We start from the raw sequence: 27,056 nt of genomic DNA on the forward strand, positions 1-27,056 counted from the left end.
ATCGACAGTCAAAACGCCACCCTGAAGGCTTCCGTTGCTCTCCTCTTGTTGAATCCCTGAGAATCTGAAAAACGTTCACGACTTAAGGGTAGTTTATTTTGCGAATGAACTCCTTTACGAGTCAAAATTCGCTGTTAATTGATACGTCAATCTGTTGATAAAAAATTTCAATTAAAAAAAAATATTGCCACCTGAATTTAGATAACATTCCTCCGATTCTTTCTAATTCAGTTTCAAGTGTGCTAGGGATGAATGGAGTTCAAGAGTCAAGAGCGTTCTACGTTTAAGATAAGATGGTCGATTTTACCACAGGAGACAAGATAATCCCCAGCTTGTTTCACATTAGGAAAATCCTACGTGTTTAAGTGCTTCCGGTTAACTCGGCGTGAAACACGTTTTAATCGATGTAAAGAAACGACGCTGGTTGTTTCCGTGCGTGGCTCCACAACTCCTCCAGGGGGGGGATTTCGGTTTAACCGAGCGTGAACTCGTAGGAGTCGCACGAACGGCTTCGCCGAAGGAAAATCGGCCGATAAAGTTGCGACGGGAGATGAGTTCGCAATTGCGTCTCCTCTACACTCCCCGACAAAACGATAAGACACTTCTGTTCTATTTATATCCCGTAATATACAAAAGATATGAAGGTTGGATTATTTCTTTCGAACGAAATGCGTTCTACGAGGATTAGCTAAGTTAATTAATCTACACGTTTCAATAATTGTCTTAGCAAAATGTCAAAAAGAAATTCGAAACGGTGGAGTCACAGACTCGACGATTTCATTGTTGAATGTTACTGCTGTCTTATAAATAAATGAAATTTCTAGTGTCGAACCCTGATGGAACAGACACGACAACCATCTAGAAGCCACGTATACTACAACGAGAAATAATACCGCGAAAGTCTTAAATCTAAAATGAAATTTCTGTTAACCACTATTAGCAGCGAAAAGTCTGCCATCAAAGATAGAAGTGCTGGCCGAAATCTACATAATAATTCCACGGTATACGAAAAATCCACGGGTGTCCCCTCATCTTGTCGCAGAGTGTAGTTCCACCCTGGTTTTCGGCAATAAAATAAATGAAAGTCCGGAGAAAGTGAGCTTGCACACGGCGAGGGTACGATCCATCCCCCCGGTCAGGCGAAATTGACAAACTTGGACGACTCCGTCCCTCATTTCGGCCCGTGTCTTCTTTTTTTCCTGTTTCGCTATTTTTCCTTTCTTCTTTTTTTTTTTTTTCGTTCAAACGACTACCAAATGAATGGTTCATTTCCATTCTCCGCCGGTGGCTCGTGCAACGTCGACCCGCTTCTCTTTCGGGTCAAACGATCCTCTCTGCGAGAGGGACCACTCCGGCGCAAACTCGTTTCCACGCGAGCGACGTCGACCTCGTTGCACGTAGAGACCGTGTACGGGGCCGCATTACATCTGCGGGGAATAGTTCTCCCCATCTTCCCCCCCCCCTCCCGCCCCACACACCCTGAGTTTTCGCATTTCGAATCGCGCCAAAAGTGAGTTACCCGAAAACGAGACACCCGGGGTGGCCGGGTGCCATCGAGGCTTTTCATCGAATAAAAACTTTCCCTTCTCTTTCGCGCCCCTCCAGGTCCTGTTCCATTTCCATTTCGAGTCGTTGCTCAATGCCACGTTCCTAGTTTTGCATTTCAAATGCTGCCAGAGACGATTCTTATCACCCCCAAGGTGTCATCGTGATACGCCGTTGAACGGAAACCATTAATTCTTCTTTTTTCGGCCGATTCGAGACCAAAATATCAGCTCATTTCATTCTCTTTATTATTTTCAAATTTTATTGCCTTTATATCTGCTCGACTTTACGTCATTTCATCCTTTATTTCTCATTCGCATAATATATTTATAGTTGTACCGAAACATTATACATAAGTGAACGATAAAAGTTGAAAATAAGAAAATGAAATGGAAGTTTTGTTTGTCTTCTATCAGAGACGATTCATATCACCCTGAAGCCCTTGATTATTTTTTTTTTTTTGAGATCAAAATATGAGGCCATTTCATTCTCTTTATTATTTTCAAAGTTGATTGTCTTTATATCTACTGAACTCTACTCGATTTCACCCCTTATTTTTCATTATTAAACGTTCTGCATAAGTGAAAGACAAAAATCGAAAATAAGCAAACACCAAATGGGAATTTTGCTCGTCTCCGCTCGGGAAATAGTAGATTGAACGAAGAATTGAAATTAAAAAGACTGGATCGATACGACTGATACCTCCGCGGGCCCTATCCGCGTTATATTAAATTTCAGCCTCGGAGTAGACACAGTGGATTCAATTTTCTATTAATTAACGTAAAAGTTCCGGCGCAGTCGTTGTGGTCCGGCGTGAACGCACGAAAATTCGCGTCACTTCTTCTTTAGGGTTCCTCTTCGACGACCTTAATTACACCCAAGTTCTTTAGCGTTTAATCAGAGCCGAAAGTACGCGTCTTTGCTCTTTACTTAGTCCTTTCTTCGGGGAACTTTAATCTTGCTTTCTCAAAAGCGTACTCGATTTTCTCCTTTCACGAGCGGGCTCGATCGAAATCGTTCTGGACTCGATAACCATAGAGAGTCGAACGCTAGAAGACCACTGGAGAGTGAAGGTTCCCACACATGATCGATATGTAGTCACGGGTAACCGAATCATTTTTATTTTATCTTTTGGTCCCCACTTTGTGGTCCTCGCTTTTTTCCTCTGCATTTAATTTAGTATGTATCTAATATCTCGCGAATTAATAGTATGTCACATATTTTGCGAAGATTATTTATAAAATACATCTTGCATATCACCATTGCTTCGATATAAAGGCAGTCATATTACCCCAATTCCATTCTTCCAATATGAAACCAATAATATTATCACGACACTCTTTCTTCGATATAAAATCAATAATATCGATCGCGCCTTAAACTCAGGCCACGAAGGAATTTCTTTCTCCCTGGAGAGTGTGCACTACTTCTGAGAGCGAGGCGACGAACCAACTGGAGGAACAAACGAAGACCAGAAGAAAAGAACGAGCGACTCAGCGCCCCGAGAAAGGATGCGTTTGTGTTCCAACGTGTCGCAATTACCGAGGTGGCTGTCATTAACGCGTTTTGTTAATTGCTAAGGCGCTCCTGATCTTGTTCCCGTCGACGACGGATTCTCTGATTGAAATGGGCCACTTTAGGCAGGCGTTTCAGTTCCGATGAGTGTAAAATGTCTGAAAGAACGTTTAACCTTTTGAAAATGTTCTCGTTTAGTTGTAATCTGGAACCTCTGGAGGAAAATTGAAGAAAAATTAATAATTTTTTTTAATACTTTCGTATTAGTACTTTCAAAGTCGTGATCATTAATTAAAGTAAATATATTTCGGATCGTAATCAGAATTTATGAGCCGATCATCATTGCCATTAATGAGTAATAGTAATAATTGTTAATCACATTCGTAATCAGTAATATTTGACCAGTAATTTATGGATTGAGGGTTTTATGGGTTTATGATATCAATAATTAATTAATTTACTAATCACGAGTAACAGCCGTGTATTATTTTGATCACCAATTAATTTAATTCTCTTCAATCTGTAGCTCTGAGTTCACAAACCATGTAGAAATTTTCATTGCATATGTTACTGTGCTAATATTATTCTATTATCCCCTATTATAAATTGAAATTCTCAAACTTTGTTAAATGAATCGTTAAAATTCTTCTTAAAACCGAAATCGTTTGAAAGAGAGCAAGCTGCTCCCGTTTGAACAAAACCACCCACAAAGAAATTGAATGCGCACGATTCGCGATTCTTTCTCAAGTAGGCGAGTTATACTTCACGCAAAACACGCACGAGCGCAAACAACCTGGTCGAGGAAGCACACGCGAGCTGGCGTGCGCGAACGTCTTCCGAATTTTTAATCACGGCGTTGCATCGCGAGCCGCTTGATCACAAAGTAGCGCGATTTTAATACGCGTCGCTGATAGGGGGAAAAAGCTGGCCTAACTTGGCCCGGAGGATAATAGAAAGCGTTGCGCAAAAGCTCGACGGGTTCGCGCGGGAAAAAAAAGCTCACCGGTGGAGACCGAGTGGTTGATCTCGTGAGAGATAAACAGCGCAATTTAATACAATTCCGTTTCATTACGCGCAACAGCGCCGGAATACTGTTAAGTCTTGTTACATCTAACTTTCATGTTCTCAGGCGAACGACGGAAACCCGTGAATTTCGCAACTTTCAACCAGCGTTCTATTTTTCAACGTTTTAACGCGACGAACACTGTGAAATTTTTGAATAATACTGAGGTCCTCCCAGAAAAGTGGAATTTATTTGGCGACGTACGAAAGCCTTTTCGACTCGAGCAGTAAGACATTGAAAATCAAGAAGTTATCAGTGATAATAAACGTATACAGTCAGTCCCATAAATATTCGTACCTTCTATGTCTATTAATCCTTACAAGCCTGATCTTACGAAATTAAATTTAAAAAAATATCAATGTATTTATTATATGAACAATTTTGAGAGTTGACGTTTATTTTTTTCATTTTTGTTCAAAAGAACATTATGCAATTGTAACATACACACAGCCAAATGTTAAAAACAAACCAATCGCAAGTGTGCAATTCAATTAGAAGGTCCGGTATCAAATTTGAAACTTTGGACATTTAGGGGTTAAAGAAATCTGTCTAAATAAAATAATAGGTTTGATATTTTCAAATAAATAATTCATGATTCATTATCTGTGAAGATGGTTAAGAAATTGGTAAATTAAAAAAATATGATAATTGAGCGAGTGATACTAAATTAATTTAAAAGATGACACCACTGATGGCATCTAAAAAGTTCCTGTCGACTGTTACTTCAAATAATTTCCAATATCTTCTTTTCTAATTTGAAAGTCACAATTTCCTTCAACCTGGAGAACAGAATATCAGTCCATACTTCCATCGTATTCAGAAGTATCCAGTTTAGATCCTCTCTTGAATGGATCGAAGATCGTCTTTAAATCTCGCTGTCCTCGAGCTCACCAGGCACTTCCAGGCGGAAAAAATTGCCAGGATGCGCCTGGACTCGGGCCCGTCGCATCTCGCGACGTATAGCACGGCAGGAGAATCGCGGAGCCGAGTGTGGCGAAGGCGAATGTCCTGACAAAACGGTACGTGTCCTTGGGAACAAACGGGCGATGCATTTATGAGATTTAAATCGCCTAAGCGGTCCATTTCCTCGGTTATGCATTATTCACCGGTTCCTCCGGGTACCTGAATGTTTTATACGCCCCTCTTCTTCTCAATCTTCTTCTTCTGTCTGCCATCTAGCTCTGAGGAACTTCCAGATACGCGAGGTTATCGCGCCGGCAGAGGGGAAGTCCGCGAGTGGAATGACAAAGAAAGCAACCGGCAGTTTACGTTTTTGCCAGCCCGAGTTGCCTATTATCATTTTTCATCCGGTCGAATGCAAATAACGGCGAACGCCTCGACGCGTGTCCGCTGGATATTTGCATACATTAGACCCCGCGGACTCGTGTTCCTCGTCGCGCGTTCCACTTCCTGCTTACAACCGGTTGGTCGTTATTACGTTGTTAATGACGCCGGGACTGCGCAAAAATAATAATAATAATAGTAATTGTAATGCTATTTGTTAACGAGATGAAGTGCCCTCTTGATATGCAAGTAGGCGAGTTAGAACAAATTAATTAATTGGCTGATCGTTGTAAACTGAACGTCTTGGAGCAAAACGTAAACATATTTTTAGCTCTCTTCCTGTGGGTCGGTCTTGAATTATTTTCTGACCGACGTGCCTCGTCGATTTAGGTTAGATACGCAATTCTAAACGTGCAGTCAACCTCATAAATTTTCGTACCCTCTATGTTCTATTGAAGAAGTTTGATTAAATTAAATAATAGGTTTGATATTAACAAATGGATTTTTCATTGTAATTTGTATATGAGTAAGCTTATATATATATATATATATATATATATATATATATATATATATATATACACAGTCAGTTCCATAAATATTCGTAGCCTCTGTGTTTATAGAAGGAGTTTGTCTAAATTAAACGATAGCTTTGACGTCTGCAAATAAATATTTCATTATATTCACAAATGTTAAGTTTATCCATGTACATATTTATAATGAAACATTTATTTGAAAACATGGATCCTATTATTTAATTTAAACAAATTTCTTCAATAGAAATAGAGGGCACAAACATTTATGGGACTGGCTGTACACGAAAGGAGAGGTTTGCGGTTTCCGTAATGAGCTTTCATTTTAATTAATATATCTAATTAGTAAAACGAAAAATGTTTATCGTACCCCTACTTATGAATTTCAGTTACGACAATTACAGATCAAAAAGTAACTTGAACCCAAGAATCCAAGCATTATCCGTTTCTTGACACGAGCATTAATCTTGATCATTTTAAATACTGAAAGAAACGGCTGAGCCCTCGATACGCTCCAGGCTAAGCAAAGAATGAAAAGAACCGTTCCATCTCGGAGGGGCTGTTACATCATGGAACCAGGGAAACGAAGGCTGATTTTCCATCCCTCTTGTTCCCCGCCACAGTGGAATAACAGCGGAACAGTTCCTCGAGCAACGTCTCGTAGCGACTTCTCGTTTCGTCGCAGTTTCGATTCTGGTCTCCCTGTCTCTCCCGCTCTTCATCGTTTCGATTTTCCCCTGCCGTTCGAGGAAATGTAAATTTCGTTGGCAAGCATCGCAGGCCACGTGCAATTGCATCCCGCGCGTCTCTCGACCGTGGCTGGATTTTTGGTATTCCAGTGCTGCCACGTCCACGAATTCACCTCGAGCGTCCAGCAGGAATTTTCGGATCCACGACCGGCCCCCGGGAGAGGCGACATGGCCAGTGTCCAGTTTCGTGCTTGCCTTGCCCCCTTTAATTATCCCTCTTTTCTGCTCTCTCGCCCCAATCTCCCGCGAGACACCATCGAAACTCACGTCCGCCTTTTGTACGTGACGTAAGTCCAGTCCGCCGATTCGTCGCAGGATCTTCAATTTCCTCCGTTCCGTCCGTGGGAAATGGTCGATTACTTCGACAAAGGTACAATGACTTTATCAAACCGAATCGTTCCTCCCCGGAGACTGGTCCCGCAACTTTTTCCAACGGCGCTGAAAAATTTCAACGTTGCTCGGCCGAACTTTAAATGGCGGCGAGGTTTGAACTAGAATTTTGGTTCGGACAGTGGATACGAGTTGCTTGTTTGGCGAATGCGTTACTTGTTCCCAGGAGACGGACGACTTGTATCATAAATATCGCGTTGTAAGCACGTCCAGGTTTGTATTATCCGTGGAAGCAGCGTTTGAACGTTTGGGAGATACTTAAGTTTATTTGGTGATTTATTTTGTACAGTTAGAATGGAATCGCAGGTTGAAAGGTTGAGTAAATTTTGAATTTTTGTTTCTACAAAGTCGAGAGATAGTAATGGAATTTAATTTGACCTGTTCAACCGGGTAGCAACAGTACAACTCTTCCTCTGCACAAATCTTTATCCTGAAAGTTCCTCTATATTCCCTCAATTCCAAAGGCATCAACCCAGTCGACATGCAACAATAATTTGTCCTTTCGTTGAAGCTTCGCAATTTCGTTGGGGAATAACGCGACTTGGACGAAGCTCTGCAGAGAAACGTGCATTCGAAATCGCCAGTTTCGAGGGAACGTCGCGTGTGGGATTTGAGAGACTCCGAGGATCAGCGACGTTATTTCTCGACAAACATCGGACATCCGAAATCGAAGAGTCGCTTGTTGTATCGAGTAAAATATCGCGTTGCGCTCGGATAGCAAATTGCAGCTTTCGAGGAAACGACTGCTCGAGTTTGCGATACCGGTCCCCCTCTCCTCTGTTCCCCTCGTCGTGACTTTCAATATTTTATTCCTGGTCTGACTAGTAGAACGAAACCTTGTCTGGACGGACGATAATCGGCTCGTCTGTTTAGTAGAATGAAACCGTGCCTGGACAGACAATCTGCCTGGTCGTTTAGTAGAATGAGACCACGCCTGGACGGACGATACTCGATTGGCCAGTTCAGTAGAATGACATCGTATTTGGCCAGGCAATAATCTGCCTGTCATTTTAGTAGACTGAGATCGTGCCTGGTCAGACACGTAGAATATTAATGTACCGTTTGGCTTAAAGAGCAACGATGCCTCTTGTCTGACTACGAACAGTGTATATCACTGTGTCACTACGTATAGTATCTGTTCTTTTCGTTTACCTAGACACTGCACTATTCTTATCCTTGCCTGACCACACACGAGTAATCTTTGCATCCGTAATCACGTTCACAGAAGAATCGATATGAACTAAGAGTTCAGGAACATGTGTCGCTTTAGATAAAAATTATTCTACATAGAAAAACAGGCATCAAGAAAAGTCGAATTTCCTGCAAATTTTACCTTAAAGAGATTCACGTTAAAATTTGCTAATATCGGGTCAATTAATTTTTTTTAAACGATTGACGTCTATATATCTGTGCTTCGGAACTCGACCCAGTTTCGGGCTCCACCCACCGTATACCGAAGCTGAAATTCTTCAAACGCTACTGACAGCCCCGAGACGATCAATTTACCGATTAATTTCTCGATTAAACGACGATAGCTGCGATAAAGTTCGACAATTTCGCGGAAACGCCCGTCCGCGAACGATCCAATCCGCGATCCATTTCGAAACTAGGGAGCCGAGTTAATTGCACGCGGCCACGTGAGTTTATCTCAGATCTCAGGTCCAAAGTAAAATCAGGAGAAGAGGCTAGGAGTGGTTTGCTTGAAATGACACTCTTCGCATCCGTTCTTCCAGTCCTCCTGCCCCCCCCCCCCCCCCCGGGTCCTAGTACTCTCCTCCGTCCAAATATCCCGTCCATCTTTGGCTTCTTCTAGATCGAGAAGTCTCGTGTCGCGTAGACGGGGTCGACCATCGTGTTTTTACGACGACTATGCCATGGTCTGGCCATAGAACGGCGATAAAAATCAGCCATGAAATGTAAGAAGTTTGTTCCCTTTCGTACTTTCGCTCGTCTTCGACGCTCGAGTCGCACCGGCCATCAGATTTCTTCGGTTAGGAAGCTTCATGATATGGTACCTTCTGGCTCTTCGGGTTCTACCCAAATTAAGGAGACGAGCAATCCCCGCCAAAATGGTTCCATCGTTCCAAAAACGAAGTTATCGATGCTTGCTAGTTGAAGAACAATTAATAATGCGCCTGAATGGATTCGTGCAAGATAATAAATTGGTTTCTACGAAAAATTCTTGAATTCACTTTAAACAGAACTTATTGTCGAGAGTTCATCCCATTTATAAATAGACGCCGTATATTATCCTTGATATATATCCTAGTTTATATAATTTCTCACTTGTGGATATTTTCATACCCTCCATTTATATTTATAGTACCTCCATTTATCGTAAATGCATGAACATCAACAGTCTAATAATGATACTGCAATCACTTTCAGAATTAATCTACCCCCTAAACTTCTCCCATCTCTTTCCTTCTTGTTCCCATATACAGCCAGTCCCATAAGTATTCGTACCCTCTATGTCTATCGAAGAAGTTTGACTAAATTAAATAACAGTTTTGATATTAACAAATGAATTTTTCATTATAAATATGTACATGAACAAACTTATACATGTATATATTTATACAAACACACTTGGAAACATCAAACCTATCATTCAATTTAAACAAATTTCTTCAGTAGGCATATAGGGTGCGAATAAATATTGTATTGTATATCGGGACTGACTGTAGGTAAAATATCGAGCCCGTTCAATCCGAAATATGTAAAAGATTCAACGTTTATTCAACGAAAATTGAAAAATCTTCCAATTCCGGATGCCATGAATATCTGATGCCAAGTAGAATAGTTCGTCTACTTGTCAGACAAGAAGAGTAAGCATACTGCACACGCGCTTTAAGTAGTATTAATGACCCCACCAAAATTCTGTTTTTCTCTATTGGCCCACATCCCTCACTCTTACGTTACTAAATACTTCATACAGTTTCCAACAAACAAATCCAAAAGTATACAAAAAGTAACGTGGTCGATAAATCACAAACAATGAGCGCATCGCCGTAATTTTCGATAGCGGCGTCGCAATTTCTCTTTGCCTTCGATTTGGGTCGGTTTTCTCGTTCCCTAACGACGGTTGTCCGCGGTGCAAATGAAAAGAAGTGGTCCGCGAGCAACAGGAATTTCAGGCACGTTCGAACGACGTGGAGAGAGAGTTTCCCAGGTCGACGCGGATAAACTTCTCCGAGACGACTCGTCCTTAGCGGTCATAAATTCTTTCCTCCGCGGTGGTTATCGGAAATAAACGAATTCGTCCGTGCGAGATCCTTTAATCCGTCTTCGCCGACGTCGTCCGCGTGATCCACGACTCCGAATCGCGGAGAACCGGAGGAACGCGCGTCAGAGCCGCAGAAATAGGAATCCATCGGGCTCGTCGGAGTCGAAAACCACCTTCGCGGGTTTCCGTTGGCCGTGAACGGTGTGTCTGGCTCGAGAACGGAAGAGGACGATTAACGAGAGTTTCCGCGAACCTATCGATCATATAACCTAACCCTCGTCGCCTCTGTCTCTGCGATTATACCGCGCCGAGCTCTGGATAGTCTCGCACTCGACGCTGGAGAGGGAAAGTCAACGGTAAATGAAATTAAATCCATTTATTTCCTTTTCCTCTTCGTAATCTTTTCTGTGCTTCGCGAGCTCGCTCGAGTAATTGTTGTAACAGCCATTTTCTTAGGTTTTGGATTTTTGTTTGAACAAGGAAGGCGCTTTCAGCTGTGAATTATCCGTTATCACGGACTGAAGAATAAAATGAATTTTGTATTTTTGTTTATACAGTGTAGAATTAAAAATAAAAGAGTGTGGATATCGTTGATAAACGTCACGGGGTCACTTTTCTGTGACACTTATCGACTGAAGGGAGTAAAATTGTATGACGATGGTCGTCAGTATAAGCATTATTATTTAAAGTAATACATATCTTATGGTTCAGGTTTTCATCAATGTATGTATAACTGATTCTTCATTAAATAAAAATAATTGGTTCTTTAGTTCCAAATTATATTGTCTCCACCCAAGAAGAACTAAACCTAAAGTCGAAACGAACATTACCCTAAATAATAATGATGGTACCGACTACCTTCGTTTTAAATTTGAATATTAGCTCTCGGAATAAAAGTGCCGCGATTAAAACTCGAGTAATTAACAATCCCCTCCGCCTCTGTGGTTTCCCTCGCGAGATCTTCATCGAAGGAGCGAACATAATCATTCCCAGATCCTAGTTTAAATCCGTTTCGTCGACTCGCCCGTCGACCCTGTCCACATTTATTTCCATCGTCGATGAAAATGCAAATGAAACGTTCCCCAAGTCTAATGCGCTTCTTGCTCGTCCGATCTTGATTAACCCGGCACGGAGAGCCTCGCGTTTATCGAATCCATTTCAATTAGTCGTTCGGTCATTAATAAGTCCCCGGTAGCTCGGAGACGCCGACGTTTCAGACTGTTGGGGCGAGATTAATTAACGCGATCGAATTCGCGGTCGTCTATATTGGCCCTCGAACAACGATTCCGCGAGGCCCGGGAAGAAAGTTTGCCTGGATAATAAACTCCGTGATCGACTTATCGAACTTTGTTCGAGCAAATAAAATTGAAGTATCTCTTCTCGCTCTTGTCGGTATCGAGGACGATTCTCCTAATTGTGTGTATTGTAATTAAGGATATAATACTTGCAATATTGAGACTAGAAGAAGAGTATTACCTTGATTGCTAGGTCAAAGCTAATCGATTATTTGCTAGATTAATACTCGTCAAAATTTTATAAGAGAAACTAAATTCCGTTTTCAATCAATCGAGGGATTGTTGCAAGGAAATCTTACTACTTCTCAGCCTACAAAGGCTAGAATTCTTGAGTTTGAATAAATTCATGCGATCGATAGTTCCCATAGGCCTCCATGCTGTGTTAAAATATATCTAATAAATATTTCCCCACCATTGAATTCGGGATGCCACCGAGGAAACAAAATAGACGCAAATTAAAAGTATGCAAACCAATGCACTCGTACCGTTGCGACCGTATTTATCGACGAACCGCTAGTATCCGCGTGTAATTGGGGCGTTGGCTTGAAAATTGAAATCCTTATCGCCAAATTGGCGAATCTGCGATGCTCTTCGGACTTGGAAGCCTCCTCGAGACGCAGAGGGTGGATATCCCGTGAAAGGAGCAGACCCAAGTGTATCAGGAGCCCTTGAGGATTCCTCGGAATCCTCGAGAAGTAGCGGGGATTAATTATTCGCGAGAACATACCTGGCGAATGGTTCTTTTCTGGCTCACGAATCGACTCGGAAAGCGTTGTTTACATCTACGGCGGGTCTCTTCGGTCTAACGAATCGACGGGATAACGCGGGCCCGCTCGACGGTGCGCGAAATAATTAGGCGCGTTCTCCATCGAGCGGCGCGCGACGCTCGATTTCTCCGGCTTAATGATCCGCGAAGACGTCCCGCGGCTCGAGATCCCCTCGCCCCCTTGTGAAATACCCGTCGATCCAATTTAATTGCGCCTCGACGGAGGGGATACACGATCGGCAGCAAAGTCGACACGCTCGATGCGCTCGATTTAACCCGATCGCTACTTATAAGGCACCCTATCTTACATCCAGCCGATCGACGATCGATTCCATAAACCGCGACGCCCGATAGTCGGTTTTTTGTTTATTCGTTGATTTACGAAAGGAATAAGTGGCAGTTATTACACATGAGCGTGCAGACCTTTTGAATTATCATACAGTCAATCCTATAAGTACTCGTACCCTCTATTAATGTTTATTGAAGAAATCTGTCTAAATTAAATGATAGGTTTGATGTTTGTAAATAAATTTTTCGTTATAAATGCAGTCAGTGTAAGAAGTATTCGTACAGCAACCAATTTAAAATAAATGGTGACTGTATATACATGTGTAAAGTTTATTCATGTACGTATTTATTATGAAACATTCATTTGGAAACATGAAGCCTAGCATTTAATTTAGACATATTTCTTTTATAGACATAGAGGGTACGAATACTGATGGGACTGACTTAATTTTGAAAGTGATTGTAGTGTTATCATTAGACTGTAGATGTTCATGCATTTATGATAAATGGATGTATGGGTATGAGAATGTACAAAAGTGAAAAGTATGCAAAGTATCAACGATGATATTCATGTTATACCGTTTAGAAGATAAGACATACTTTCATCTAGGTTTCGATTCTGTTTCTCTATCCAAGAAAATATGAATTTGCGTAAGTATCCACAGTCTATTTATAAATTGGACGAGCTCTCGACAGTAAGTTCGGTTTAAAGTGAATTTAGGAATTTTTTTTGTCAAGATTTAGGTACGTACCTCGATCATAAAGCGGGCATTGTTCGAAGGATTTTCTATTTTTCGCGTCACGAGGATGTATTTTAGAAACCTGCAGAATTATCGGTTCCTTTTTACCGATATTAATGAAGCTCGCTTGCTGCGCTTCATTGGATACATTTTCTGGGAATTAGAACACCGATTATCCGAACGTCGATTATTCTGATATTCGTTATCCGAAGTGTCGATTATACGGAAATTGATTCTCTGATTGTCAATTATCCGGATGTATAAACTATACTTGAATTTCCTTCCTATTTAAAACGTTGTCCCAAATAATCGAGCAAGCTTGGTTATTTTCGTATTCGTGTATTAATAAAGAGTGTTGATTCTCTCTTCAAAACTTTTATCATAAGTAAATAAGTCGTTCCATAATAAAACAAAAGCATATTATTTGATATTTCGTACCAATTTTAAACTTGAATCAGTAACCGTATTTCCAGCTCAATTTTTCTTTCCGCGTGCCTCGAGTTTGCTACACAGTAGGACTTCAGATATAGGTTAATTATCGATTGCCCTTCATCTTATCCTTTATCTCCCCAGTAATATTTCAATACGGCCACCAGTTTCGGTACTCAAGACGTAGTAGAGCGCCCTGGCGAACGTGGCTACGGGAACGTGGCTAAAATTTTCATCGCTCGAAACGTCGAAAGTTTAACAAAGCCGTCGTCGTGTTCGCGTTTCACGGGGACGAAACTTCAAAAACTCCCCCCTCCTCCGTTCTCTAGGCAGTCAAGAAATTCATCGTCGTAAACGTAACCATTGTTCCTGGGAATCAAAGTTCGATTCGCCTCCGACCTCGTTTATCCGCCTTTCCCTCCCCGCGGTACGGTCTCGCGAATGAAAATCGTTCCGATTCCAATTAAAAATCGGAGTAGATGGAAGGCTGGAAAAAAGAAAGGAAACGATTCGAACATAGCGATCGACCGTGACGCGACCATCCACGGCGATGATGTCGAGGGATGTTAATTGATCATGCGGCCGTCGAGCGTCGATATTATACATCCGCGATATCCGAGACACGGTGTGCACGATAACGACGAGAGATCGGCGTCGAATCGTAACGTTTAACAGACCGTCGAAACATATGAAAATCCAATCAAGCAGCTCGACGTACACGCGCGTACGTGTGCCCGCGCGCGTGTCTCCGTGACGCGTTGAATCCGAGTGATATTGTTCCGGTTTAATTTTACGGTGACCGCGTTTGGGTTAAAACAGCGTTTTGAATATTTTTTTCGTTAGTCGGCCAACAGTTCCTCTGGTGACCTATTTGGGGTGTACTTGTATTCATTTGTTGTATTGGTTCGAAAGTGGAAAACTTGGAGATTACGGTTAACCTTTTGCGCTCGAGAGGTGACTCTCGGTTACCACCAGGTTTGACGCAGTAAATCAACTAGCAATGATGTTTGTTCAAGGTTAATTTCTTCGGAACCCAGTGTCGATAAAATAAATGTCAAAGGGGTAAGCGTGACCTGATTTTCAAATCTCAAATTGGAAAATGTCATCTTCGGAGTCAATCTAAGCTTAGCATTTATAGCGATAGAATTCTTTGGTGGTAGATATCGTTGATGGTAGATTCGATAATTAATTCCGATTTTTCGCGAAGTACAGGTTGGCCGAGTCAGTGTCGGAGGCCCATTGCGAATCTTATTCGCGGCGCAAAGTAGAGATCACGGTGGTCTAGCGTTTTCTATTAATAGAAACACGTGTGCACGCATGACGGGGCGCACCTCGATAAATCAACGACGATAAAAGAGCTCGCGGCGGCGATCGTTGCATCGTTGAAGACTTCCGAGGCCCACGCGCCTGCGATACAAGTTTGGAAAACGACGATCGACTCGCGGCTCCATAAATCGCAAACATCGCACGATCGTTCGCGACTTTCCACGCTCGGATAGAGTCGACGCTTAAAACTGGAGGCGAACGATAGCGTTATCGCGTTTAATGTTGTTCCTGGCTTCCGTGCGAGGGGTTATCCAAAATCCTCCCACGCACGTAGAATTAACACGTTTGGGTTCACTATATGGAACAGTTTCAGTTGATTTGCGTTGCTATTACAATGTCAACTGAGTTTTCTTTCTCTTATAATGATCAAGCTGTACCTTTATACGTTTTTATGTAGAATAACGAAAGGATTCGATCTATGCAAAGAATATATTGCAAGTATTACGTATACTATTGCATTTATAAAAGAAACAAGGTCCTACGAATATAGTGTGGTCCTCGAATTATTCATTTTTACCCTTCAAGATTCTTCTCTAAATGAACCAATAACAGAGTATTTTTATGTAAAATGACGAAAGGATTCAATCTATGCAAAGAATATATTGCAAGTATTACATGCACTATTGCATTTATAAAAGAAACAAGGTCCTACGAATATAGTGTGGTCCTCGAATTATTCATCTTTACCCTTCAAGATTCTTCTCTAAATGAACCAATAACAGAGTATTTTTATGTAAAATGACGAAAGGATTCAATCTATGCAAAGAATATGTTGCAAGTATTACATGCACTATTGCATTTATAAAAGAAACAAGGTCCTACGAATATAGTGGTCCTCGAATTATTCATCTTTACCCTTCAACATTTTTCTCTAAATGCAACGATAACAGAATTATGACTATTACACCCTGTATTCGATCGAAGTACTTGAGAAATGATCATTTCGACGGTCTACCCTCTTATTCTGCTTGCCTAACGCCGAGGCTCGTTGTTGGCAGTTCCAGTCACGGAAGCAAATTTGTCACATTTCCGAACGATAAAATCGCGACACCTCGGTGAGAATTCGCCGCAGTCTGTAAAAATAATCCTGACGGCGAAACGAGAGAAACGAGCTCCCGTTGCGGAAGTACTATAAAATACGGAGCGCGGGGTCTCGAGGATAGTCGCCGTTTTCCCGAGACCAGTAAATCTTCTAACGCCGTTAAGAGGAACGGTCCTCCAAGAAAACCTGAAACACGCTGCAAGGTTACGCGGATAACGCTTAGGCTCGCGGAAACCGCCACCGAAATAGCGCCGAGAGAACGCTGCTTTTCAGCGGTAAACACACCTAGAGCTCTCGTAACAGTTTCGACGCGCGACTCGATTTTCCTAAATTCGTTAAGGCGTGCAGGTTTCTGTGGGAGCAGCTCTTATCGCCACGTGACACGGGCGACGCGGTACGAGAGACCGTGTCGAAGATCTAGCGAGTCGCCATCGAGGAAATTGGATTTCTGTCGTTGATTGCGTTGTGGGCGCATCGAAATTTTTCTGGGTTTAAAGAAAGAGGGAATTGGTGGAACGATACATTCCGAGACGGGGAAGAACAGAATTTGATAAGAATGGTAGGCGAAGTGTGAGATAGTTGTTACTATTGGCAACTCGAGAGCTTCTACGTTGCCCGAGAATTTTACGTAACAAGAACGAGCAACAGAGCTTGGATGTAGTAATAATTGTAGAGAAATTTACTTGCTTAGTGGTACGTGAATATTGCGAAGATTTGGATATCGTCTACTTTGATATTTAAATTTAGAAGAACATTTACCTCTGTACACACGTTCACGCTCTTCCTGGTCGAGAGGCTAGCGTCGGTTTTGATTAGAAGAAGCTCATAATCCAAATGATCAAGATGCACATTGCTATATAGACCATCTTATCGATTTAAAATTATTAAGATCCATGGTGCTGTTATTAAGTTCGTGCTTTGAAATCACAATGATCAAGGTACACGTTCATGTAATAAAATGTAGATAATAAATATGGAACATCGATGTCGCACTAGCTTAATTCAGATACCTTGTCCACCGCTGTTCCTAAGTTCCCTTCACTTCGCGCACCTTCTCTAAAGTTCTTCCTGTTCGAATTTCGCGGCGTCTCGACAAACGGCAAAGCGATTCGCGCGCGTAGAAGCAGACGCTGCAAACGCGTCGTCGACACTGTCACGAAGCGGGTTTCATCGGTTCCAGAACCGGACGAGAGCAGCCGTCGCATCCCCGCCACGCTTTTACGGCGAGAAACGGGCCTTAAGCCTTGCCCACAATCACTGCTCGCCTCTGACTCCTCGTAGACGGTCGAGAGAGGCCACTTGAGATGTAACGTCGACGCGATGATTCGGAAGCTCGGCCACGAATGTTTCAGCTGACTGATGAATGGCTCTGGATATTTTCATCTTGAACGTCAAGCTTTTTCATAAATATCCGGCAAAGGGAGACGTTTTCCCAGGCTACTTGCTATGCGATAAGAAAAAAGCACAAGATGAACTTGTAAAAGTGTACCAGGAACGACGCTCTATTTTGTTTTACCGCAATCGTATGGAAATTATATAATTATGGAGGATTATCGGAGTGCTTTTCTGGTTTTGTAAGGTTTTTGTGTACCCTTTCGGGTCGATGACCCTGACGTTGATTTATTTTTTGACACCATCGCCATTTTTCGATTGACAATATCAATACACGAACACGTTATTGGTACGTCGTTTGATATTTAAACCATTAATATCCTGATGATGTGCCCTTCGACATTGATACTGTCACTACGTCTCGTGATATCTCAGTAGTATCGATATCCTGTCTGTATACCTACGGACACTGACATCATCGAAACCTTGACGTAGATGTCGATACTGCAGCTGCATACTACAGCACTCCATCATACAAATATGTATATTCGCAGTGTAATTAATACAACAATATTTCTAATAACAATTCTCTATTCCTGACACAGTGGTCCAACTAGAAAAGTGAAATTCATTCACAAGTGAATGAATCCATCCCACGCGTCCATCCTTAAAATTCCATCCTTTTCAAGATTTCCAAGTGGGTTCATCTCGCGTCCATTGTAAACGTCTTGGTGCATTCAAATGCAGCAGGAGTATCGCGCGATGGGGAGTGGCTGAAATTTTCACGTGCAACGAATAGACGCTACCCTGACCGCTTTCGAGTCGCGCAAAACCCCACGTTAGGGGCGGAGGTTTACACTGAGAAGGTTGGCCCGTTTTCTGGTACAAATTAAATTGTGCTCGATAGCATCTTCCAGGACAACCAGACGAGATTTACGAAGATGAGAACGGCGCGGCGTCACAGCGGGTCGGCCCTACCGTGAGTTACGAGCGTCGCTACGAATTACCCAATATTGCAGCGCGATAGCGCAACTGTATAATGCGATGAGCTTTGCGATACATATCAAGTCTCCTTGTTGAACGTAATCGTTTACGGAAAGCACTTCGTTTCTGACGTCTTATGATTGTATAATTTTATGTATCGATTGTAAAGAGTCGAAGGAAATTTCATTATTTTCTTGGACCTTGATTATTTGGTGGGCCATAAATGACTCGTCTTCAGCGGTCTATTTACGGTGATGAGTGGTAGATGCGAGGGACGTTGAAATAAATAGATTGAGCTCTTCTCGTAACTAAAGCAAGAAATACCTTCATTTTACTCGATTGTACGTGAGTAAAACCTTCTTACATGACTTTCATACCCTGAATCTTGTCCAACTTTCAACAATGTTCTCAAAATTAAATTAATGGACAGATCTGTTATACAATTTGTCCCAAGACTCCCAACAAGTGATCGAAACGTCGTCGCCCTAAATAAATCAAACTTAATCCCCTCCCATTCCCCTGAAAAGCACCACGACTCTACTTTGTCCACCCACATTAACAACAAAGTCCACGAACCTCGCCTTCAATCCCTGAAGAATCCATTCGCCGGCTCACGTCCTGTTCTTCAGCTTCTCCTTACTTTCATCCCCCAAATTGAGTCCACGATGGACGGTCGAGTAATTTCGAAAATTCCGAGCGAAGATGCCTGGTGACGTTGCGCGACGTACCTTGCATTTAGGTCTCCTTCGGTGGACGACCTCGGGCCCTACGGGCGTCGACCCGCGAGATAGGCAGAGGAGACACATGAGACGGCACGAAGAGTTTCAGATACGACAGACCAGGAGGACGGAGCCGTATGAAATTGACACCGTGTATTACAGAGAAAGCTGACTCTACGCGCGCCATATGCTTTCTTAAGCTCTACGGGTCGGAGTTACGCGTTACCGGATTTCAGACGCCGCGCGGAGGATGAAATTCATCCTCAGGAAACGCAAAGTAATCGTAATCGTGGCGAGGAGTAGGATTCGCGGAGTTTTACGCTCGGAGAACAAGATCGAGAGGCGTAGGAGCGGTTTGAGCTTGCGAGGGAGCGGAAAGTATTAATTTAGACCAGTAGAAAACTGCCGGGAGCTATTGTACCGTATATTCTTTTATAGGTAGGACTTAAAGTTCAAACCTAAGGTTCTAACAATAGACACGATAAAATAATTCTGTGCGCAAGCTTGACATTAACGCGACTGCAACGTTTCTCAAGATCCCATCGTGTTGCATAACAGCGCGTTACTTGTCATATTTGTCACCCTCAATTACATCCAGTTGTCTCCGTCAGTGGATGACCCAGTTCGCGTGGTTCAGAAGCCGATGGCAAAAACGACAACCAGGGAGGAAGATGGAATGGAGGTTTGGTCCCGTTTATCTATGGAATCGTCGATAATTCTAAATTGCTTAATCCCAAAGTTCTCCAATAAATTCGTCTCCCTCGTCGTTATTCGTTGTTTCCCGGGGATCTTGTCATTGGAAGCATTCCGTACGACTCGAGGCAAGTTCCGTTCGGTCACCAAAATTTCGACATTGTTTGCTGATGTTTGCCTACGTGATTTACTCAGCGACGATTTCGGCAGCATATCCCATTCGAGTCCTATTTGGAAACCGTTTCGGTCCCTCTCGAATTCGAGCTAGAAATCAGCAGTTTTATTGACTTAGAGCGGTTCAGAAACTCATGGTCCTCGCGTTTATTCCATATTCTTCTTTCTTTATTTCATCTTTGATTCTTCTTAAAGAATCCATTGATGTTTACGTGTTAATCGATGACAATTGTTCAGACAGAAACTGTCAGTTTCTAGAGAATATATAAACAGTGCAAATTAATTGTATCTGGTGCACATTTGCCCTCGATATTGAAATCAATCATGTTCCACATGTATAATTGAATGTTTATATGCAGAATTTTGTATTTCTACAATTAACAAGAAACCGACGTGCTGTAAAATTTTAAAGGCATATTAAAGGCAGATAATCCAACCATCTTTTTTGAACAGACTTTCGTTTCCTCGGAGGTTATCACTCCGAACAGGTGCAGATTGGCGTTCAGTCCAATCGCCAGTCTCGATTGTCTTCCAGAATCCTTCCAATATCTTCCTCCGACGATCATCCCCTCAATCAGCCCCGAAGCACACGTCGCTGGAGCCTCGAAGACGTCTGGAGAGGCACGTGATACTGTTATCCTCGCGGAGACCGTCGTTGTCTCGATCCTGACTGACAGGAATCGACGGAAAGAATGGAGGGTTGCTAGCAATCGCGAATGCAAATCGACAGGGGACACGGTGCAACGACGTGTCCGCCAATACCGAGTCCTTGCCCTCTTATCGAGGATTAGCCTAGAGGGCCGACGAACCGCTCTGAATTTCGATGAATCCGGATAACCGTCTGCGCGACGGTCCGCTACTATTCAGAACTCTCCTTAATCTCGTCGTCGGTTGTTCCAGTCGAGCGTCTGTCGACCTATCGGGGAGCCTGGTTGCCAGTGGAAAAGAAAAACCGACGGATATCTCGGCCAAGAAGGGCGAACGAGAAAGAGAAATTGCGAGGATAAGGGAGCAAGATAAAGAAGAGGATGAGGGAGTTGCAGCCAAAGCGAAACAGTGCGATGCTGGAATCGCCCTTGGAATCCTTGGTTAAGGATGTTCGAATCATTGGTCTGCAGTTGGGTGCTTGATACCGTTTTTCTTATTAAGTTAGTTAAAGGAGTTGTAGACGTTCTGAAAGGTGTCTCTTCGTGTTAGAAATTCAGTGTTCATCGGTTAAGAGCTCTCTACTTGGAACAGCACGAGCTTTTAATGTAGACGGAACTGACACTTGTTCTCAACATAAAAGGAACTGATCGGATCTTGTAACCCCAGAGGAAACTGACACGACTTCGTATCCTAGAGGAAATCGATGCGAGCTTCCAACGTAAAAGAATCACCTCCAACCCCCAGAAATCTACGCTTTCCTATAGGTGTTGACCAAGCTGAAAGCGAAAAGATACACGACGACAGCGAATACATTCATAGTTATCAATTACGCTCGACAGTGCACATTTGTTGTGTCTCGCGTGTGCCACAGCACACGCTGCTTCGATCGTTGAATTAATTACGAGGACATACGGGGAACGAAAAGGAAGGGGATGATAAAAGAATGATTGAAGAGGAACCGCGATAGGGACTGGTGTATCTGACAGACCGCGTGCTCGTCGAGACTGGGTGCGGTTTGCGTTTCAATTTCGCGAAAGAAGATACGATAATAGCGCTGTTTCGAGTGGGAGCGTGGTCTCGTCGTGCAATTACTTTAATTCTCCTAATTGAAGAGACGCGTCGGCGTGTCGCCTCCGCGGAGGAAGACGCAGCACAGGAACAAAGCGATATACCGAGTCGAGTGCGCAATTTCGAGTGTTTGCCACGTAACCTGTAAGTGTCGATTAATTAAACGAGGCTCGTTCAAGACTTCAGTCCCTTTTATCTTGTCCCCCGGTTTTTTGTATGACCCGAAGTGCGTGATTATCGGTCCCGTTGGCGCCTTTGGACTTCAGACTGCTTTTAGCTCGACCTCTTCAGTCGGGTACATTTCGATCGAGCTAGGACGGCCACTCGGCGACACTTCTTCTACTTTAAGACACAATAAATGTGACGTCAAGGATGAAGCGCTTGTAACGCGGTCTTTATAATTGGAAGCATTCCTGGTATTACCAGATCTTATGTAGGTACAGTTTGTCAAGGAAATCTTTGCTTTTGGTCGATAAACGCATTCGCGACCAACAGATATTTTACGTTTCTAATACCGAGGACTGACGAAAGTAATAGAATTCTGAAGCTGGACATCGGAAATTTATATCGTTAACAAAATATCTTTTGAAACATCAATGTTGCAAACATGTAATGTATAAAATAAAAAGATTTTCATAATTTTTCATAACCAGGGATAGTGTTCGAAGTGACGTAAATTCGCGTCAGTGGTCGCGAATGTGTTAATATGAAAACGAACGAAAACGGAAGCATCTTTTCGTTAAGTGTCGCGTGAGTATCCCCGTTATTTTTTAGAACTTGCTAGTTGAAGACAGTCCAGTTTTGAAACGAATCCCAAAATTGATATTTTAGGTCATTCGTTCTACTGAAAATTAATGTAATAATACCTCTATAATTTTATATATTTAATTATGTTCTACAAATTATTATGATTTATCTTCCCTAATGGTTCAAACAATGTTTACTACCTATATTATTTTTTTTACTAAATTTTAGAAGAGCCCCAAGACTCACATGTTTAATATGCGGTATACTTTAAAGGAACCCTTATCAGCAATCATTTAATTTCTCCATTCGTTGGTAAACAGGTGCTCGATCGTGGCCAACCGATAAACGCGACACCGACACACATGTTGCGCAGGTCCTGTGTACGCGACGCATATTGCCGATGGCGCGTTCTCCGCGCAAACAGAAAATTCTGTCGCACGGCCGTCGTATTATCGGTTCCTGGGAACGGTGTTCCCGTGGCTGGTCGCCCGTTGTCCCTGGCCCGACCTCCATTTCGCTTTTGCCTCTGCCGGTGCCCGCATCCTGTCCCAATGCAATCAAATTACTCGCTGCTCGACGCGCCAACGGGGAAATGTCGTTAACCGTGGTGGTTATCGCCGGTGCGTGTCGCGTGTCGCGCTTTAAATCGAGTTTGTACTTTCTGCACAGCCTAGCCGCCCTGGCTGGGAGCGTTCAGGGCCCTGGGCTAAACTCGATTTTTGTTTTTGCCCCTAGGAAATTCTCTGGTGACCGTCCAGGGCCACCGTTGCCCTCCAACACTGCTTTGTAGTCATTCTGCCATTCTGTACCTTCGTTCATGACCAGTGACAGCTCTCGAGAACATGGTTCGCAACGAAAACAGTAGAGGGAGTCGTTGCTAGGCGTAGGGAACGTTTGTTCTGCAAGTGTCGCGTGGGTATCTTTAGGAGATGCTGCTGGTTCTAATGTTGGTGTACTTTGTTGCCCTTAAATAAAGTCTTCTGCTTTGAAAAACGAGTTAGGAAAACAGTAAAGAGAGAGAGAGAGTCGTTGTTAAGTGTAGGGAACGTTTGTTCTGTAAGTGTCATGTGGGTATCTTTAGGAATTCTTGATGCTGCTGTCTCCAAAGTTGATGTGCTTTGTTTCCCTTAAATAAAGTCTTCTGCTTCGAAAAGTGATTTACGAAAACAGTAGAGAAAGAGAGAGAGTCGTTGTTAGGTGCAGGGAACGTTTGTTCTGTAAGTGTCGCGAGGGTATCTTCAGCAGTTTTTGATGCTACCGGTTCCAGAGTATGTGTGCTTTATCCTTATGTCTTCTGCTTTGAAAGATGAATTAAGTGTAGTGATAATTTGTTCGATAAGTGTCGCGTGGGTATCCCTACCACTTCTTCGAACTTGCTGGCTTGGAAAGAGTCTAGTTCTGAATCGAAGAAAGTGAAATTAATTCGTTTCATTTCTTCTTTAAAACTGACATGTCGAACATCCTAAATCAAACCGAGTCCTGGGTCAAACTTCATTCTCCTTTTCGTTCGGAGCGAATTCTCTAGCGACCAGGGACGACCATCAACTTCGACACCACCGCTCCCCAGTCATTCTACCATTTCGTTTCGCGTCGCTTGGATGGAGCCTCGTTCCTCTGTTCATTCGTGTCCATTGACGACTCTCGAAACGTTCCAGACGCGACCACCGCGCCGGATCGTTCGATAGATCGAGCTATCTTCGCGTCCGTGGAAACACGTCGTTCGGTTTGATCGAGAGGGACCTAGCGCCAACTGTACACGTCCACCACCCTCCTCTGGGGAGTGGTAAATCTTAATTCTCCCAGTTGGCGATTGTTCTCTATTCTCTCGTCCGTGCTGTGGAACTGGTTCATCGATGATACGAGTTTCTCGTGGGAATTCTCGTTTGAAGGGGATCTGCATAATTGTTTTCGAGCTTTTCTTTCTTTAGCGTGGACGAATTCGACGAGTTTGCGGGGAGAGAATTGTATCAACTCGTGGAACAATATGTATACGAACTTGAAATACATTACAATAATTTAAAACGCACTTAAGTTTATTTACGATGGGTTTGACAAACCTTAGGCTTTGAAACTCCCTTCTAACTCAACCACTAATTCATCAGGCATTAGAATTTATTCTGACAACTGACACGGTGACTACAATTCCTCTTTTCACGTTTGGAGTGTGAAATATGTCGATTCGCGATAAAACAGAATTTTTTCCGAAAACAGTCCACTCGTTGATTGTCGATTATCGTTCGACGTGACTCGTTAATTAGATTTGCGTGTCCCGCCTGGTACACGGGGGAATCTGGTTTCAATTTTTACGCAAACGCCCTTTGAGCGACGGGGTCTGCCCGTTTTTCGCGGTTTTTTTTTTATCTGGCTGCAAGGATCAGCGTGGATTGTTCGCCGATTGACGCGATAGCGTACGAAACAAATCGTTATGCATAGATTGGAAATCGCGTCGCGGGAAGATAGCGCGTCGTTACGTGGCGCGAATGCGTTCCGCGAAATCCAGAAATATATCATTCTCACATCAATCGTTAAAGTATCGGTGCGCTGAAGTGATCTATCGCTCGGAGGAATTTGAAACGCGCAATATTACACGTATACTGAATTTATCTGCGACTCTTTATCTTTGCTGATCAAATTATTCGGGGAATCGAAGAAAGAACATTTTTTCTATTTTTAGAAAGCAATGAAAGCGTGATCTTTCATTTGATATTTTGATCTCCTCAGGCCCCGTGCATATTTTATTTTTTAGTTCAGTTACATTTCTCACTACTCCATTATGTGTAAGTAAATCGCACTCGTAATTAAAGAGCCAATTCGAGGCCAACAGAAAAATTATACTCATTTTACATTCAATCCACTCAACAAGCGATCCAGAGTAATAGGATTTCTGTTTGATTGGTATAATTACTGCTCTTAATTGAAATTAAAATTCGATAAAACGTTTGAGAGATGGTTGACTTCGTGTGGCAATAACGTATTGTATCAAATGCAAAAATTAATCGGGACTTTATTGGATGCGTTTATCGCGGAGTTCCTAGCTTTCTCGATGATTACTTTTGTCAATGTTAAACGGCGCAATTAGTTCGATGAATGTCCGCGCGCACCATTAGTGCGATAGACTACTTTCGATCAAAAGCCCTCGTAATACGGTTGACTTTTAGATGTAATTTCGAAATTCCATGGCAATCGGCTTAAATTGAGTTGCAATGAAATTCCCCCACGCAGCAACATAGTTGCGTTAAAGTAGTCTGATATATGTTTAATCTCTTTAATCCGCGTAATGTGAATCACGTTTGCGAATCGGCTTTGTGTTAATACGATTACTTTCATCTTTTGAAATACTTTCATTGCTCCAAATTCTGTGAAACGAAGCTTTGAAAAGGAAGTCACACACAAACATTTTAGAGATTGTCTAACTTTCTCTGCGAATAGAATTCTACAGGTAAAAGCAACGATACAATTTCGTTAATACTTTGTTAATTTGATGGCAATGCGATTAAAATAAATTTTACCCAGTTGGCGAATAATATTTTAAAATGTTCTCGTGCTTCGTTCAGAAATAGCAAAAAATGGTTTCCGTTATTTCTTTATCCTATATAAACGCGGAACTTAAAAGTCAAAATACGGAGCGGCTCTGAAGTGTTCGGTCAAACTTAACTAGCGTATTTTAGGAACCCTACTGGTAAAACATAGGATCCAAAGCACCGCGTGCAACGTGGAATAGCATAATTAGCATAGAATAACCGTCGTGGCTGACAGATGACGTCCCAAAAGTTCTCTTTTTGTTCAAGAATCTCGCCCCGCACCTGTACAGTTTTTACGTACCACTTCACCCTCTTTGGGGTCAGATTATTTTGTTTAAAATAAGGCATTTTGTACTGGAATTCTATTTAACGTTCATTCAACTTTGGCGTTAATAGAATGCAGTAACTTTAGTTAGCAAGAAGTGGAGGGGATAGCCATGCGACACTTAACGACGATTCACTGTTTCTCGATGACGAAGGTTGCAAAATGAAAGAGGACTTTCTGACGCGTATTAACACGAGGTATCGGCTATAAAATCTCGTACATTCCTTAACATCCTGCATATAATGGTTCTTCGACCGCAAACCCAGTAGCAGCATTCCTGAAGAGGTCGGAATGGTTGCGACCGGCGAAAAACGTGTCTATGGAGTCCAGACGATATGTCACGATTTCTCCAGTACGGTTAACGGAGTACGTTAAGACAGTTTCGCCAGATATTTCAGGAACGCCTTGTATAAATACTACTGGCAAAGGGGCAAACGCGATACGCGCAAGGCTGAGGCTTTGCGAGACGTGCGATATTAGCGGCACGTTCGTGTTCCCGTGGTATAGCCCCGAGTGCTCGACCTTGGGTTCAATCTCGCGGGAATTCGGGAACCTCGGCAGCAGTAAGGATCCCCTCACCCCCAACGTGGCCGTTTCTCAGGCAGAGAGAGAGAGAGAGAGAGAGAGAGAGAGAGAGAGAGAGAGAGAGTGAGT

General features: G+C 42.7%; 2 protein-coding genes across 5 annotated transcripts in view; one reads left to right on the plus strand and one right to left on the minus strand.

Moving 5' to 3' along the window:
• LOC128885024 (uncharacterized) overlaps positions 1-17,305 on the minus strand; it is a 136,499-nt gene extending 119,194 nt beyond the window's left edge. Inside the window, exon 1 of one of the 2 annotated variants that reach the window (XM_054138765.1) lies at positions 17,202-17,305. The gene's annotated coding sequence lies outside the window, so the exon portion shown is untranslated. Of the gene's footprint in view, positions 1-16,950 lie in introns of both variants that reach the window. The other variant, XM_054138764.1, reaches the window with a different exon arrangement.
• The window catches only part of LOC128885019 (E3 ubiquitin-protein ligase MYCBP2), a 279,219-nt gene that overhangs the window by 129,539 nt on the left and 122,624 nt on the right, over positions 1-27,056 (plus strand). The window lies entirely within an intron of this gene.

This window comes from Hylaeus volcanicus, chromosome 2, assembly GCF_026283585.1.
Source record: "Hylaeus volcanicus isolate JK05 chromosome 2, UHH_iyHylVolc1.0_haploid, whole genome shotgun sequence".
In the NCBI taxonomy this organism is placed as follows: Eukaryota; Metazoa; Arthropoda; class Insecta; order Hymenoptera; family Colletidae; genus Hylaeus; species Hylaeus volcanicus.